Source organism: Durio zibethinus, chromosome 26 (assembly GCF_047325235.1).
Source record: "Durio zibethinus cultivar Kanyao isolate XHJ-2024 chromosome 26, ASM4732523v1, whole genome shotgun sequence".
NCBI lineage: Eukaryota > Viridiplantae > Streptophyta > Magnoliopsida > Malvales > Malvaceae > Durio > Durio zibethinus.
The window spans coordinates 14,934,160-14,944,078 of record NC_143187.1 but is presented as its reverse complement, the minus strand read 5'-3'; the positions used below and the strand labels follow the sequence as shown (position 1 = coordinate 14,944,078).

The window sequence follows — 9,919 nt, the reverse complement described above, 5'->3', positions numbered from 1 at the left end:
CAATTGGAGTAAAAACCTTCATTTATATATAGAAAGAAGGAGATAGCCATTGGTTGCATTTGATGCTTCAAATCTGTAAAAATTATAGACAAGAGAATAGTCGTTGGAGCTTTCTAAGTAAGAGGGGATCGATCCCCTCTTAGGGGGGATTGATTGGGTTAGTCAAAACTAAGGTAATTTTATGAATGAAAGGCACAATAAATCGATCCTTTTTGGCTACCAATCGATCCATTCTTCAGGTGATCAATCCCTCAGTCTAGGTGATTGATCCCTTTACCAATTCTGGAGCCAAAAATTCATTCTAAGTAAAAGACCAATCGATCCCTTTGAGGGGGATCGAACTTGTCCACCAAAACCTAGAACCAATCGATCTATACAAGGAGATGATTCATTATTTTTCATGAATTTTGCACGAGTAAGCATTCTGGCTAAAAATTCAATCGATCCCTTGAGAGGGGATCGATCCCTTCTATACTACTTTGCCAAATTTCATACCAGATGAATTTAAACATGTTCTTAGCTGGATTAAAAGTTAAAAAAGTATTCAAATTAAGTTCAAATCATTTTAATTCAAATTTAATGAATTTTTGTTTTGTTATTTCAAAATATTTTATCAATTCAAGGCTAACACCCTCAATCAACATCCATGACATCGTTTCAACAAATTGAGTTTGCAAATTTGAACTTTGTCCAATTAACCATTCACTAATTGAATGGTAAAAAAATACTTAAAGTGGGCCCAATGTGTAAAACTTGTGATTGATAGCAAATGGAAGCTTGGTCATTTGTTCGGTGAAGTGAAGAAACAATAACACATAATTTGACTTTGAAAGCATGGAGGTCTAAAAATTCCATGGTAACTCCTTGGCTTATCAACTTTATGGAATCAATAATTGGAAAGCCATTCACGTTCTTACCAATAGCTAGAGAAGTCTGGGATGCCATTCATGATATTTACTTAGATTTGGCTAATTCATCTTAGATATTCAAATTAAAAATGAGACTTTGACAGTCTAAACAAGGATATTATGATGTAATCACTTATTACAATGAGATGATAACTTTGTGGTAAGAGTTAGACTTGTGTTATGATGAGGAATGGGATTTACACCAATGATAGTGTAAGATGAAACGAATGGAGAATGATAGAGTCTATATGTTCTTGGTAGGACTTAACAAAAATTTGGATGAGGTTAGAAATAGGATTTTGAGCAGAAAGCCACTGCCATCCATTAGAGAAATTTCCTAGGAGGTATAAAAGGAAAAGATCAGAAGTGATGTTGAATGAAGAATCAAGGCTAAATGTTGATTCAAAAAGCTATTCATTTGAATCAAAGGGACCTAACCAAGATAGAGATCAAAGAAACATAAAAAGGCTTTTGTGTGATCACTGTAAAAAAGCTTGGCAAACTCAAGAAACTTGTAGAAAATTGCATGAAAAAGCCTTGAAAATGGAAGAAAGAACCAAATTAAAATAATCGAGCCTTCTAAGTGTCCAATAATGATCAAGGGCACTAAATTGCTTCATAAATTGCTTTGGAAATGCATCATTTCACCAAAGATCAGTTAGAGCACTTGTACAAGCTTTTTCAATATAAACTCTAATCTGTCTCCTTTTAATTCATTAGCCCCAAAAAGGTTACTACTTTACAGTTGTTCTAGCTAGTGTTAATTCGACTTCTAGTCATCATTGGATCATCGATTTTGGTGCAACTAATCACATGACTAGAACTATCAATTTGTTTCCATCTTATAAAACTTATGCAAAAAATAAAAAAAAAATCAAAATAGCTGATTGATCTCTTTCGGCTATTGCTAGATAAAGGTTAACAGTTTTGTTTTCCTATGTTACACTCCATAATGTTCTTCATGTTCTTAATCTATCATGTAATCTTTTGTTTGTTGGCAAGCTAATTCATGATCAAAACTATCAAGTTAAAGTTTTCTCTTCTAATTCATTATCTTCAAGATGGTTTATCACTTTTATTGATGACCATACTACATGTCTTTGATGTATTTTATTATAGGAAAAGTCTAAATCTAAACATGGTTTTAAGGTTTTCCATAAAATGATATTAACTCAATTTCAAATAGATATTTAAATTTTTTTAAGTGATAATGGGAAAGAATATTTTAACAAATTGTTAGGTAAAAATTTGAGGAAAATGGCATTGTGCATTAGAGTTCTTTTAATGACTGATTGCATTTAAATTTTAGCATTTTATCATACCTTTTAAGGGCATTTTATGATGAATATTTGCTTGATCTTTGAGAAAATATAGTAAAAATACTCCTAATTGTTCAGATATTCAATATGTAAGTAAAAATATGGAAAAGAGGAAAAATGCAATTGTCGAGTTAACTTGGATGCATTTTGGTGCTAAGTTCACCATTTGGGCGAATTTAGTGTGAAGCTTATGCAAATGCCACTTTTGACAAGTTTTCTTAACTCTCTTCATTACTTTCTTTGCATAATTGAGCTTAATTGAATTTCAATTCAAGCTTTATTCATTATATTTTTCTTGTTTAATTATCCTTTTTAGTTCATTAAGTGTTTGCCACCTTTGTAGTAAAGTTGCATGAGCTAAATAGAAAGAGAAGCAATAGAAGTGGTTTTAGAGCTACAATTGGAGTTGGAAGTTTCTAGATTTTTACATGGTTGAATTGGCAATTAAAAGGCTTCCAATTGGCTAGAAATTGAAAAATAAACGAAGAAAGATTGGAGCTTAAATTTAAAGATGAGGAACAGCTCTAGTCATTGGATACAAGTGGTGTGATCAAGGTGGAGTTGGTGTCTATTTTGAATCTAAGAAGGAAGGCCAATGACAGTTGCTTAGTAGGCAATTTGAAGGTTGTTTATTGGTTATAATTCTAGATTTTTGGAGTTAAATGGATCAAATGAGGAAAGCTTGAAGAGAAGTGAAGTGAAGAGAGCAAACTAGGAAGCTTATGAAGCAAGCTTTAATGATATGGAAATATCCAGCTTATATGACATCCTAACTGGCTATTTCTTATAGTTTGATTGGTTGGAACACATCATCCTTGACCTATAAATAGGACTAGTGGCAGGTTAAGGAGGGAGAGTTAGAATTGTTAGCTTTATAGGTGAGATGGTGATCTAAGAGGCGGGGTGAATTGAATTTCTCCAAATTCTTCCCAAACAAATGATTTCAATATAATTGAATGAAAATTAAAACAATAAGCATTTTTGATGAAAATATAATGTTAACAATAACTATTAATGAACTTAAAATCAAATATAAACAACAATAAATTGTAAAGAGATAGAGATAGAGAAATCAAACATAATGATTTATAGAGGTTCAGTCCTTCTCTACAAGGCACCTACATCCTCTCTCTCGGTTGTCCACACCAAGGCTTCAATCCACTAATTGAAGAAATTCTTATAAGATACAAGCCTATCTTGTACTAAATCTCTATCTTTTTCTCAAGGTTTAGATAGCAACCTTTAACTTTACAATATCAAGATGATACCTCACCTCTTACTTACAAAATAACCAAAATAATTTTTGCAAATTAAAATACCTCTCAAGGTTAAGTGTTTGCCTAATGAAGTACAAAGAAAATAATGAATGAAACACAACAATATTTTGGATACAAGAAATACAAAAGGATATTGAATTTAAGCTCTAAAAACTCTTGATTCTAAGAGAAAATAAAAATATAACTTGTTAGCACTTGCTCTCTTGCTTCATCAATCTTCTTGGTGTGTTGGAATGCCCAATTTATAGAGAAATCGAGGAAATAGCCATTGGGAATGCTTAGGAAATGAAAGTAGCCATTGAATGGTTGATAAAATAGCCATTGGAGATGTATTTGCCTAGACTTGATCGATCCCTTCCATGAGGGGATCGATCCTATCAGTGGCTGGGTGGTTATCCCATGTTTTGCACTCTACTCACTAATTTGATTATATCTTGAGTTATATAAATCCAAATCACAAAACATTTGAAGATTTAGAAACTAGACTTAAAGAGATTTCTATCCATATAAAATTAATCACCTAATTCATTGAGTACGAATTATAGTGAATTTTCAAATTTACCCTTTGTGCAGTTTTTTTCACAACTGCAAAGTGTCTAGTAAAAATTCAAAATCTTTTCTTAAAAAATTTGGATTTTAATTTTGTTTGATCCATTAGAAAGTAGACTCAAAGAGCTTTCCAACTATATAAAATTCAAATATTAAAACTTTGTGAATTAATATAGAAAAATAAAATAATTTCAATGTTGGAAAACTTTGTTCTTGTAAAACAACTTTCTTAAGTTAATCTTTTTCTCAAAACCAATATTATCAATAATGTATTAAGTCCAAAATGAATATGTTCACTTAAAAAAAAACAATTGGACTTTCATTTAAGCTCAAATAAATAATCTTTAAAGGTAGATTTGGTTTGAGAAATATGAAAACAAAGAAAGGTTTGTTTAAGCTTTGAAAATCATATTATTTATTTAGTACCAAAATATAAAACTTAAGAACATGTACTAAATAAATTTTTTTTCAAATCTTGATCAAGCTTATTTAACTTAATTTTTGTCATTTCAAAATAAGGATCAATTCAAGGCTAACAAGAATTTTAGATTTTCTACATTTATTGTTCCTTTTCTCTCTAGCAGTTTCCTTTTTATTCTTTTCAAAGGCTGGAGAAAATCTTTTAAATTTTCTTGAACTTTAAGTTTCTTGCAATGCAATTTAACTTTCTTTAAATTTCCTTGCACATTTGCATGCTTTTCATTTACTTTTTCAATGTTATTTGGCAATTATAATTTTTGTAATGCTCTTGGTTTTTAGTTCAGATCTTTAAGATTTCTTGTGATTTTTTATTCAAGTTTTTTTTTTTTTGCAAACTCTCAATTCATTATACTTTAATTTTGTAAAATTTTAATTTCCAATTCAATCTACATTTTTCTCTAAAAATCTTGGAAGTTTTAGTTGTGAATCTTTAAAAGAGTTAGTGACAAGTGGTGATAGCACTTATGGAGTCTTCTTTTCCAGCTAGGCTATTGGTCCACTCTTTCCTCAATTTGATCTTGTTCATTTACTTGTTTAATTGCTTAATTTCAATTCCTTGAACTTAAATTGTTGTTTGGTTGATTTACTTTTGATTGCTCTGCTTTTACATTTTCAGCATTTTCTTTTTGTTGAAGTTGATTAAGCTTGTTAATGCATTTATTTAGTTTATTTATTTACTTGCATTTATAGTTTACATGTTGATCTAACTTTCATTAGCTCATTTCAAGTTCATTTATTTTCAAGAGTTGTAGATCTAGGATTTAAATTCAAGCACATTTAAATTTTAGCATGTAGAATAGGTTTTAGTTTTCAAACACTTTGCATTTCTTGCATCCACTTTCAAGCAATTTCAATTTCTTGCATTTAAATTCAGTTTGATCTACTATTTTTAGAGTTCATTTGCATTTAAAATACTTGCATTAGGTTAGATCATTTACTTTTAAAAGTTGCATTTACATTTTAGTTGCACTAGTTACTAGTTTCAATTTTCACTTGTCTTTTATCTTCATGCATTTTATTTTCTGTTTGTAATTGATTCATGCACTACTTTTCATGTTCTTAAGTTTAGTTTTAAGTTCATTTACTATCTGAATTTACTTCATGCTTTTAGGCTATTGTTTTGCTTATGTTTGCATTTTATATTTTCTTGTTTATATTTTTTTTTTGGTTTATACATTTAATTTTTTGCTCATGCCTTTACTTTCATGATTAGATTAGATAACTTTTAACTTTTCAATAGAATTAACTATTGTAAGAGTGTGATGATAATAGGTACTTAGACTAGGTGATCTGAAACTAATCTATGTGGGATGATAACTCGAGTTTGTCATTTTATTACTTTATATGGCCTATATACTTGCAAAAACCACCAATTAAGTTTTTGTTGCCATTGTCTGAGATTAGGTTTTGAAAATTGCCTTTAGTCTAATATCGTGCTTTGATATGTTCTTATATAGATTAATTTATCGTTTAGTGTACATACTCTAAGCTAGTTGCTAACATGCCTTGATTCGATTTTTTTAGGGTGTACATAAGCCTAACTTTCCTTATTGCCTTAATTCTTTAGATGTACATAATTCCATTATTTTGATTTCTTTCATTGGAGCTAGTTGTCTTTGTGGCTAATGTATGCAATCAATTAGGAGTCTAAGTTAATCCTTCTTAATGCTAAAATAGAAAATATACTTTGAAAAATTAGAAGAAAGAGACAAGTCGACCTTACCATAATGGCCTAGTAAGTGACACTAGAGCACTTAGGGATTATGCTTTGCTCGACCTTAATGGTTTCCAACTCAGCATAAGGTGGTTAGCAATTCAAGCTAATACCTTTGAAATTAAACCTGTGATCATTTAAATGATCCAAACTTCAGTTCAATTAGTGGTCATGTCAGTGAAGACCCTAATATAGGGAATTTTTTGGAGATATGCAACACATTCAAACACAATGGTGTTACTAATGACGCCATTACACTTAGGTTATTTTCTTTTTTGCTTAGATACCAAACTAAGAGTTAGTTGTCCTCCATGCCACCAAGTTCGAACACTACATAAGATGAGTTGGCACAAAAATTCATGGTTAAGTTCTTTCCTCCAACTAAGATAGTTAAAACGAGGTATGATATTACAACCTTTACCTAGGATGACTCAAAGACCTTATATGAGACTTGGAAAAGATATAAGGAGCTCTTAAGAAGGTGCCCATACCATAGACTACTAAAATGGTCGAAAGTTCAAATCTTTTACAATAGTTTGATAGGTCTTATTAAGACTATTTTAGATGCAGCTAGAGATGGTTCTCTTATGAATAAGACCTTGGATGTAGCCTATGATTTTATAGAGGATTTGACAATTAATAATTGCCAATGGTCTAATGATAGGTAGCATTCTAGAAAAGCCTCAATAATGTATAAGCTTAAAGGTTATATGGCCTTGATTGCAAAAGTAGAATCCTTGACTTAAGTTGTAGATACCTTAAAAGTTGCACACATTGAGCCTTGTCCTAGTCATTCTAAGCTTACTCAGAGTCCGTTCACTTATTGTGAGATTTGTGGAGAAGGTCATGCTTATGATGTTGGTATTTGCCCTTTAAGTCGAATCATATTTTGGCTAAGAAATTGTCATATTTGTAGTATTTTGATATTTGATATCTTATAAAGGTTTTATTTCTTTATCATTGAGCTTGTGTACATATATTTCAATGTTGATGCTTATATGATAAAGTTTTCAAAATATAAATAAAGTTTTGCAAGGGAATTACAATGAGATTGTAATTATGAGATCATTATTATGTAAAAGCTATATGTTCTAAAATTGTCGATGCTTTATCAATGAGAGGACATCGACAAAAGCTGTCAAGACTAGCATATGGATATGCTATTGCTTATGAAGCAAGCAACTGATCTCATAGGTTAAAGTTTGGGTAAACTTGAGCTAACAAGTAGGTGCTTGTTACAAGAACAAGTTCATTGAATATGACCTGATATGAGAATGCTAGATGATAGTTCACATAGTGTCTATAACTACATTCTCAAGTGATGGTTGTATAAGTGATCCTTTAACTTGAGATTATTTATGATCTTATATGATGAATGTTATACTTTGACTTTATTTTACTTATGGTTCTAACCAATAATGGTCTAGTTGAGTATTGTTGGGTATAATATGAGGTATATAAAGATGCATGAAGTAATCAAGATGGGATTCATCACCTTATGTGATCAAGAGAGTATCTTAACTAGTCTTGATTGAATTAACTTGAGAAATCTTTGGCCAAAATGAAATAAGATTTTAGAATTGTTTTAAACTTTATTTGTGAGTTAATGTCAAGGACAAGACTTTACATGGTTGAATAAGATTGAGTAGACACTAAACCATACTTAATGTTCAAACCAAGATACTATATGATGAAAGGATATTAATTATATTTTAAGACCATACACAGATAGATTGTCAAGCTAGATTGACTTTTCTTTAGCAATAAGGGGTCATGGCAATAAAGCTAGCATTGATCATGACCTATAAACATAAGATTAGTTAATTGGAAAATTGGTGATGAAGACAAAAAGTTTGTTTCATCCATAATCGATTACTATAGCTTACAATGCTTGTGTTTATTGCCAACATGTCAAAGAACCTAATAGGTAACACACAATAGGACAATTGTAAAAGATTAAAATTGAGACAAATTAAGTTAGACTTAATTTGATTTTGGTATGACCAAATATTAGAGGAAATAAAAACAAGAGAAAGAGTTTCCCTTGTTTGGTACACCTAGCTAAACATAGGGTTAATTGTGAAAATTTGCATTCCAAGCAAGTTAAACCTAATGTGGTCGAATCTTCCCCTCTATAAAGAACATCAAGTTGCCTCCTTTTGAAAGAGTAATCAACCAAGCACCTAGAGAGAAACTCAAGAAAATACAAGAGGTCTTGCAAACACATACTAGCTAGAGTATGGCTTTGGGTTTTACCAAACCTTAAAGAAGGTTATTTCATAAGAGTTCGTGTGTATCACCATTAAAGGCTAAACACTTGGGTAGCTTCTTAGCCTAGAATCTATTTGGAAGGTCACCAAATTGAACCAAGGGATTTGCAGCATTCAAGGTAACATCTTTAGCCAAAACTATGTATGCTTGTTTATATGTATTGTTTGTATAATCTGATTAATTAATCTTAGCTTTAGAGAATTAAAATTTTAAAACTTTTGCTATTTTAACTTTGATAATGATACATAATTCCCTTAATTGGATTCATGCCCTATTAAAATTAAGAGTGTTGGGTAGTTAGGTCATCATAATAGGTACCCTAATAATCCCTATTCTTTCATATATAATCCTAGTTGGAGAAGTAATCTTGTGTTTTCTTGGAATCAACCATAAAGTAATTCTCATCAACAACAAAATCACATCCAAATACATCTTAATATGAATTTACAGCATCGTTTGAAAAGAAACCTTCAGTTAAAGATCTTTTAGCTTTTATGATGAAGACATAAACTTCCTTTATGCAAACTCTGAATGCTATATGTCAAAATCAAACTGCAGCATTTAAGAATCTTGAAGTATAGTTTGGTTAGATAGCTAGTCTTCTTAGTACCTATCCTTAGGAAACTTTACCTAGCAACACTGAAGCTAATCCTAGGAAAGAGAAGAAAAAGCAATACAAAGGAATTACCTTTATGAGTCAAAAGCAACTAGCTAGTGACCTTGTTTAGGTTTCACTTAGTGATGTAATGCAAGAGTTGATGTTAAGAAAATGGAAGTTGAAGTTCAAAAGAAAGAAAAAGGTAAGGAGGTTGTAAGATAATTGAGCCTACTCAAATGTTAGTACCTAGTTTCTTTAGGCCTACTCTTTTTAGAGTTAAGCCTTTTAGGCCTTATGTTCCTTTACCTTAAAGATTCCAACAATAGAAAGAGGAGAAGCAATTCTCTATGTTTTTAGAAGTGTTTAAGAAACTTCACATTACCATGAGTTTTGTAGTTGCTATAGAGCAAATGCCGACTAAATCCAAGTTTATGAAGGGCATCAGCTCCAAAAAAAGAAGGTTAGAGGATTATAAGAAAGTGGCACTCATTAATGAGTGTAATTCACTAATTCAAAGAGGATTATTATAGAAGCTTAAGGATCTTGGTAGTTTTACCATTCGTTGCACAATTGGTAACGCATTCTTTGACAAGGCATTATGTGATTTAAGAGCCAGCCTCAATTTATTGCCTTTGTCAATCTTTAAGAAATTAGGCATAGGAAAAGCAAAACCCACCTCTATTATTTTACAGTTAGCAGATCATTCATTGAAATATCCTAGAGGGATAGTAAAGAATGTATTGGTTAAGGTAGATAGTTTCATATTTCCTACTAATTTTGTGGTCTTAGATATGGAGGTAGAT

At 30.9% G+C, this 9,919-nt stretch overlaps 1 pseudogene; it reads left to right on the top strand.

Moving 5' to 3' along the window:
- Positions 1-646: 646 nt before the first annotated feature.
- Positions 647-1,495, top strand: LOC149511379 (uncharacterized; annotated as a pseudogene).
- The last annotated feature ends 8,424 nt before the right edge of the window (positions 1,496-9,919 follow it).